We start from the raw sequence: 7,476 nt of genomic DNA on the forward strand, positions 1-7,476 counted from the left end.
TATGATCTATATGAAAAAAAATGTCAAACATTTAATTTTTGCTTGTACAAGTGATGACGATAACATTGCAACATGTGACAACTGTTTCCTGAGTTCAGATCCACATCAAATTTTCAGCTGCGATGGGCTTACAAGGCATGAGATAAATCTTATCCTATCAATTAAATTGGGGACATGTCCATCACCAGCTCTTTTGGGGATCTATTGATCATGACGGCAACTCCACACCTCACACGCATATGGCCATGGCATGGTCACTCCTCTACTCGCTTTATCCATCTGTCTATTAGCCATTCTTTTATGGCTTCTCGTCTTAAAGCTCATGTTGATTGGGGAGCTCAAGTTGAAGCAAATTGTCACGTATAAAATTTTATTTAGAAAAACAATTTAAGATTTTTATTTTTTTTTATTTTTTTAATAAGTTGATTAAAAAGAGCTTTAAAATTATAAATCTATTTTTATTTATATTATTATTTTATATTTATAAAAAAAATAATATAAATATTTATATATGTAGATCTATCCTAGTCTCAAGTGTTCAAATCCATAAGACTTAAGTGAAAAAGTACTTCAAGATCTTACAAGTTTTTTTTTACTTTCATCTTGATTTCTTCTTCTTCTATTTAGTTTGATATTGAGCCAATAGAACCTTATTAATATTAATTAAAAAAATATTTACATGTGATCTATCCTTTTCTTTATATATTATCATAGTGTGGTAGTTAATATTCCAAGATCTTTTTAGTAAAGACAACAATCTTTTTTTACTATGCATTATAATAGTTTAGTTAGTAAGTTCGGTATTGGACTTCTCAATTAGTCTAACTATAAAATCTAGAATACTTATTTGGGTCCTATCTCATAAGAGAAGTTCTATGGATTGTGATTGGTAGCAATATAATAACACTATATGCTATAGATAAAGATATTATGAAGAAATGAGATACATCATGAAGAGACTGGAGGATATTAAAAGCAAAAACTGAATTTATATTAAAAAGATCTATCTCTATCTCTTTGAACACATTATTTATTATAAAATTGCTTAAGAGATTTGGTTTACTCTTTGATATATTGCTTAGCAGAAAAGAATACAGCTCGATTTTAATATTTAAAGAATGATTTAGTAAATACTATTTTGATCTCTTAATTTCTTAGTTTTTTTAAATATTAAAAATTTATGTTCAAATATATGGATCCAGATTAATCAATTTTTTATGCACAAATAAATCATTATATTATTCATGAACTTCAAAAAGAATATATTTCTTATATTATATCTATTAAGAATAAATTCAACAACTATCCTTACAGTTAGAAAATCTTTTTGTTTCATAAGAATTCTTAATTTGTCAAATAAAGAAAGTCTAATTTAGGAAGAGATGAAAATATCTTTTTTTATAAATAAAATGATAATAATAAAGATAAAGCGAAGAATAATAATATTAATAACAAGTTAAAGTCTTCTTCGAACAATAATATAAATTGAAAGATAATCAAGTATTATAGGTATGACAAGTTAGACCATATAAACAATTTATTGTATTATGATTAAAAAATATAAATAAAAAAAAGATTGTTCCACTAATGAAGATCGGGCCAAATATTTTATGACTAAAACTAGTGTAGTGGAATCTATAATATCCATTAATTTCGAATATGATTAGATAATTGATTTATGATGCGATCATCATCTCACTAGTGATGATATCGAATTCAATAATCTTCGTCAATATGAAAGTATAATGTAACTATCATGGTAGATAATATTATTCTTCAAGTGAAGAAGGAAGACATTGTCACAATCTCGGATAAAGATAATGGTCCTATTACATTAAAATTCTTTCTCTATTATAAATGCAATTGATATTGAAAATTATATTCTTTTTATTATAATGAAGACTGTTCGCAACATAAAAGAATTAAATTTAGATGTAATACATACTAGTAAAGGAGCCAAAGATTTATATATTTTATCAACATCAAACTCTTATGTTGTTAGGATGTATTAAACTGGCATGCTACAATTTGTCATATAGTTTTTTTAATAAAAAATTATAATGCAAAAAAATTAGTTAATGATATTCTTAATCTTAGGATTTTTAGTAGTAATAAAGTTTGTAAATGTTGTTGATATAGCAAAGCACACAAGCAATTTTTTTAGAGTTTATTCATTGCAATCTAAGGCCCTATTCAAACTTCATCTTATCCGGGTTCTCATTATATGCTTATCTTTATTGATGAGTTTATAAGATTCATTTAGGTCTTCTTTGTAAAGGAAAATTTAATTTTTTTTAAAAAAATTAAGAGTTCAAGTTAACAATTAAAGGTGTTATTGAAAGAAAAAATAAAATACTAAAAGGCTATACACCAATAATAACAAGAAATTCACTTTTGATAGATTCTTCTCTTTTTGTAAAATGCATAACATCAAAAGAGAACTCATACATGCAAATATACTACAACAAAACGTGTGTAATAAAATGAAAGATTTGATATCTCATAAAGATTTATAAGTGTTAATTTCATGCAAAGAATTTAATAAAAATCTTATAAGTAGAATATATAGTACGTGTAACTTATGTTATTAATCAAACTTCACTTAGTCCAATAAGCTCATGTTTGATAAAAAAAAAAAAAAATTAAATAATTTAGAGTATTTGATTCTCTATGCTATATTAATATATCAGACTAAAAGATAAGTTTGATGCTAAGGCTAAGAAATGTATATTCATTCCCTATGATAAAGGGAAGAAATGTTAAAAATGCATAGATCCATATTTATATAGGTACGTGGTATCTCGAGATATTATATTTGATATAGTTTTTTTATTATCCTTTACAAGTAGTTTCTTTTAAAGATATTAATTATAATAGTGAAAGTGACGTATATTCAAAACATATTATTGAGTTTCTTTTGTCATTAATGCTCTTATGGATTTGAATTTTAGTTGTGTCTTTTCTCATATATATCTATTCTTATTGTTTTTTCATCACGAGAAAAGTGATAGAGAGAGTAATAATATTCATGAAAAAAAATTCCACTTTGAGAAGATAAAAAAGAATAATTATCAAACCAAAATGTTACAAAAACGAAGACAATAGAAGCATATATCATTGTTTTTTTTTTTTCTGAAACAATTGATCATCTTAAATCTACTTATTTTGATGAAGCCAAATATGTTAGGAGTGAGAGGATAACATAGATAAAGAATTAAATACTTCATAAAAATAAAACTTGGTATCTTGTGCTAAAGCCTATAAATGTAAATCTAATTATTTAGAAATGGATCTACAAGGTGAAACAAAAGTCAAATGAAAATATAGATCATAAGACTTGTTGGAAGTATATATTTTTTAATTTTAAAAAAGTTTATGAGGAAACTTTTAGCTATATGGTCAAGATGACATCTGTTAAGATGGTAATTGCTCTAGCAACTAATTTTAGATGAAAGCTTTAGCAACTTGATGTATATAATGCCTACATATATGGTGAAATTAAAAATAATATTTATATGGAACAATCACTAGAGTAAACTTTTATTTTGAAACCATATGAGTTAAGGCAAGCTTCAAAAATATGGTATGAAAAAAATGCTTAATACGTATATTTTTATAATTATTTTGCTTCTCATTCATATCATAGCTTATTTATTAAAAAATAATGAAGCCCATATGTTATTGTTCTTGTATACGTGAATGATATGATAATCACCGGAAATGATGAAATAGAAATTTTAAAGTTTCATAGTAATATTTTTCTCCGATTTAAAATAAAAGTCTTGTGGGAGCTTAATATTTTTCTTTGTCTAGAGTTGTCTTAGTCTAGAGTTGATGAATATACAAGAAAGTATATTTATCTCCCAAATAAGCTATAGAAAGAAAATTATTAAAAAGTTTGGGATTAACAAAAGTAAAACTATTTCTACTCCACACGATGCAAATATAAAAGCTAAGTTATAATGATGATAATTTTTTTTTTTTGACTCTCGATCTTTTTTTTTATTGGTAGTCTCATCCATGGTTCACCTTATTAGTCTATACTAGTGTTTCGATCGATCGTCGATATGATATGTACAGATATACTAACATATAATATGATGAGGTGTATTGATATACTAGTATATACTATCCATATCAATTCCTTATCGAATCGATGCATACCATCCATAGGAAACGGTTCGTCTTGATACGATGAACATTGGTCTCATCTATTTAATAATTATAAAATTAAATATTATATTTTTAATTAGTTTTGTAAGTCGTTTTATATGATCTCTAAGGAAGTACATCTTAATGCAGTAAAGATAATTTTAAAATATGTGAATTCAATTTTTGATTTAGGATTATTCTATAAGAAGGGCATTCATATTGAAATATTGAAATATATGGTTATGAATATGCTAATCTAGGAGATAATTTGGATAATCGTAGACCCACTTTTAGCTATGTCTTTTTATATAGTACTACTTGTATCTTATGGTATAGTAAAAAATAACAATCGATCTTTCTTTCTAATCGAAGTAGAATAAAGAACTTTCTTACTATTGTCCTATGTAGCGTCGCACCCGAGCAGCATTATCCTTGCCTTCGCGGGGTGGAGATGTACTCGAGCGGCACCATTCCACTCTTTGCAAGGCGGCATCGTACCCGAGCGACGTCGTCTCAACTTTTACGTGGTGGTGTCATACCCGAGCGATGCCGCCGTCACACTTGAGCGGCGTCGTACCCGAGCGGCACCATCCCAACTTTTGCGGGGCAACATTGTATTGATGTGATTCGCCACATCGACATCGACTTCGAAGCTTTTCATTGGCACCGATGTGGCTATGGAACTACCCGAGGGCATGCTACCAAATTATACCCTATCACAGTAAGTGTTTTTCTCCACACACAATCTCGAGAAGCGCCTCTCATTTCCATTATTTTCAAATCGTAAACCGCTTTTAATACTCGAAAGACTCTCGACCATCTATTTTTTTCTTTCTTTTTTTATATGAATCAATTTATAAGGTGAATTAGCTCAGTTATAATTTTTTACACTAGGATATAGTTTTTTTTAATAATATAAAAATACTATAATGTAGTAAAAAAATTACTATTTTACAGTGTTTTTATACTACATTACAATAATTTTCTATTACTGTTAAAAAATAAAAATATTGTGTTATAGTATTTTTATATTATGTTATAATAATTTTCTAGTATTATTGAAAACATCATAAAGTATTGTAAAAAATAATATAAACAAAATTTGTATAAAAATAGTTTTTATAAATATTATAATATTTTTTGACATTATTGAAAACATTATAACATAATATAAAAAAAACTATGACTGGAGTAGTTTTGTGTGTGTATGTGATTTTGTCACCTCTTTTAATCTTTTGGCTTGGTATGAGTATGGCATATATTTTTAATTTTTGAGTGGATATGAATAATGATATACCCCATTTTCTCACAAATTTTCTTAGGATTATATATAATAATAATAATAATAATAAAATAGCTTTCTATAATAATAATGATTTCTATAATAATAGCTTTTACATCTTGTTATACGTTATTTTTGTAAGATCACGGTGAAAAAGAATTAAGGAAAAAAAGCAAAAGAAAGTATGTAAAATAACTGATAATAATAATAATAAGATATTTATTTCTAGGTGGAACCGTTGTTTGTTGTGCTTGTCGGCGTCTTCCTTTGAGAGTTGAGAGCCCACGTCAGCTTTCTGTAATATCGCATTCCCGGCAACTTGCAACCTTTTGCCCCTTTTGCGCATAACCTAAATTTGGTCAGAATCCTCCTCCGCCTCCTGGTCTTCAATCGAATTGGTCCGAATCCCAACGTAGAAATCGATCGAAATATCTCACCTTTGTCGTCTTCATGCTTCCTCTCGATCCATCATGGATCTGGACACGCTATCCCCACCTGGCCCCTCCTCCTCCTCCTCTTTCTCCGCGGCTGCTGCCGGCCGCCTCTGCCCCTGCGCCTGCCCCTTCTGCTGCCGACCTTCCTCCCCCTCCTGGCGACGCTCCATGAAGCGCCGGCTCGACCCCGACGCGGCCGATCACGGCCCCGCCCGGGTGGAGGTCGAGGACGAGGTGGCTGCCCTCCGAGAGGCCGTGGCCAGCCAACAGGAGACAATCCAGGAGCTGTGCGCGGAGCTCGACGAAGAGCGAAACGCCGCCTGCTCGGCCGCGAGCGAGGCCATGTCGATGATCCTCCGTCTCCAGCGCGAGAAGGCCGAAGCTTTTAGATGTTTTTCGTTCTTTGTTCTTTTCTTCTCTCTATCTCTTTGTTTCTGTTAAGTCCCTCCCTCACCTCCTCCTCGTCCTTCTCCCTATCACATTATCATCGCCTCCTCCTCCCCACCACATTGTCACCTCCTGATCATACCAATACACAAGGATTGTAATTTTGTATCGGGGGTACCATACCGATCCTTGGCCGGACTGGTACATACTGACCAGTACCCGTGAACTGACACATGTACATCGGTATGTACCAAAGAGGAAGGAAAAAAGAGATGGTGGTGGAGGAAGAGGAGGAAGAGAAAGAGAGGTGGTGATGGAGGAAGAGAGGGAAGGAGGAAGAAGAGAAAGGAAGGTGGTGGAGGAAGAGGAGGAAGGAGAAGGAAGAGGAAGGAAGAAGAGGAGGTGGTGGAGGAAGAGGATGAAGGAGGAGAAGGAGGGAGGAGGAGAGAAGGCAATGGAGGAAGAGGAAGGAAGAAGAGGAGGTGGAGGAAGAGGAGAAAGGATGAGGAAGAGGAAGGAGGAGAAAGAAGCGGTGGAGGCAAAGGAAGAAGAGGAAGGAGAAGAAAGAGGAAGAAAGAAGAGGAGAAGAGGAGCATACCCGATTGGCAATGCACGGTGTGCTGCAGGGAAATCACACATCGAGGTTCGCAATCAGGGAGATTAGGGCAAGAATATTTTTCTTTTCTTTTATATATGACCAGAATGGACCACCTGAAATGGATCAAGTCCAAGTACCAGTTCACGCCCAGACCAAAAAATACTGACCGATACATACAAGCAGCATGCCCAAAATGAGTTCTCTGCCAATACACCTCTGCCGCTGCTGCCTCTACCTCCTCCCCCACCTCCCTTTTTCTCTCTTTCTCTCTAGTACAAGCACCAACTTAGAGCTATGCAGATCTGCAGAATTTTAGTATGCATACTCCTAGTCTTTGAGAAAACTTCTGATCTAATCCAACTAATAACTTCTATCCAGGTCAAACTTGCTTATAAATTATTCATTCCCAATTATAAATTATCCTCACTTAAAATGCCACAAATTAGGGCATCATAACACACCAGTCAGTAAGGCCTTAAGACTAGAACTGGGCATCATAACACAAATCAGTACTACCACAGTAGTATTAGAGGTTTTATTAACACTTACGAGTTATGATAAACTTCTTGATGATTAGTTTTGTAGAGATAAGAAGAAACTACACAATCAATTCTAGACTTAAA

The sequence above is a fragment of the Musa acuminata genome, chromosome BXJ1-4 (genome assembly GCF_036884655.1).
Source record: "Musa acuminata AAA Group cultivar baxijiao chromosome BXJ1-4, Cavendish_Baxijiao_AAA, whole genome shotgun sequence".
NCBI classification, from domain to species: Eukaryota; Viridiplantae; Streptophyta; class Magnoliopsida; order Zingiberales; family Musaceae; genus Musa; species Musa acuminata.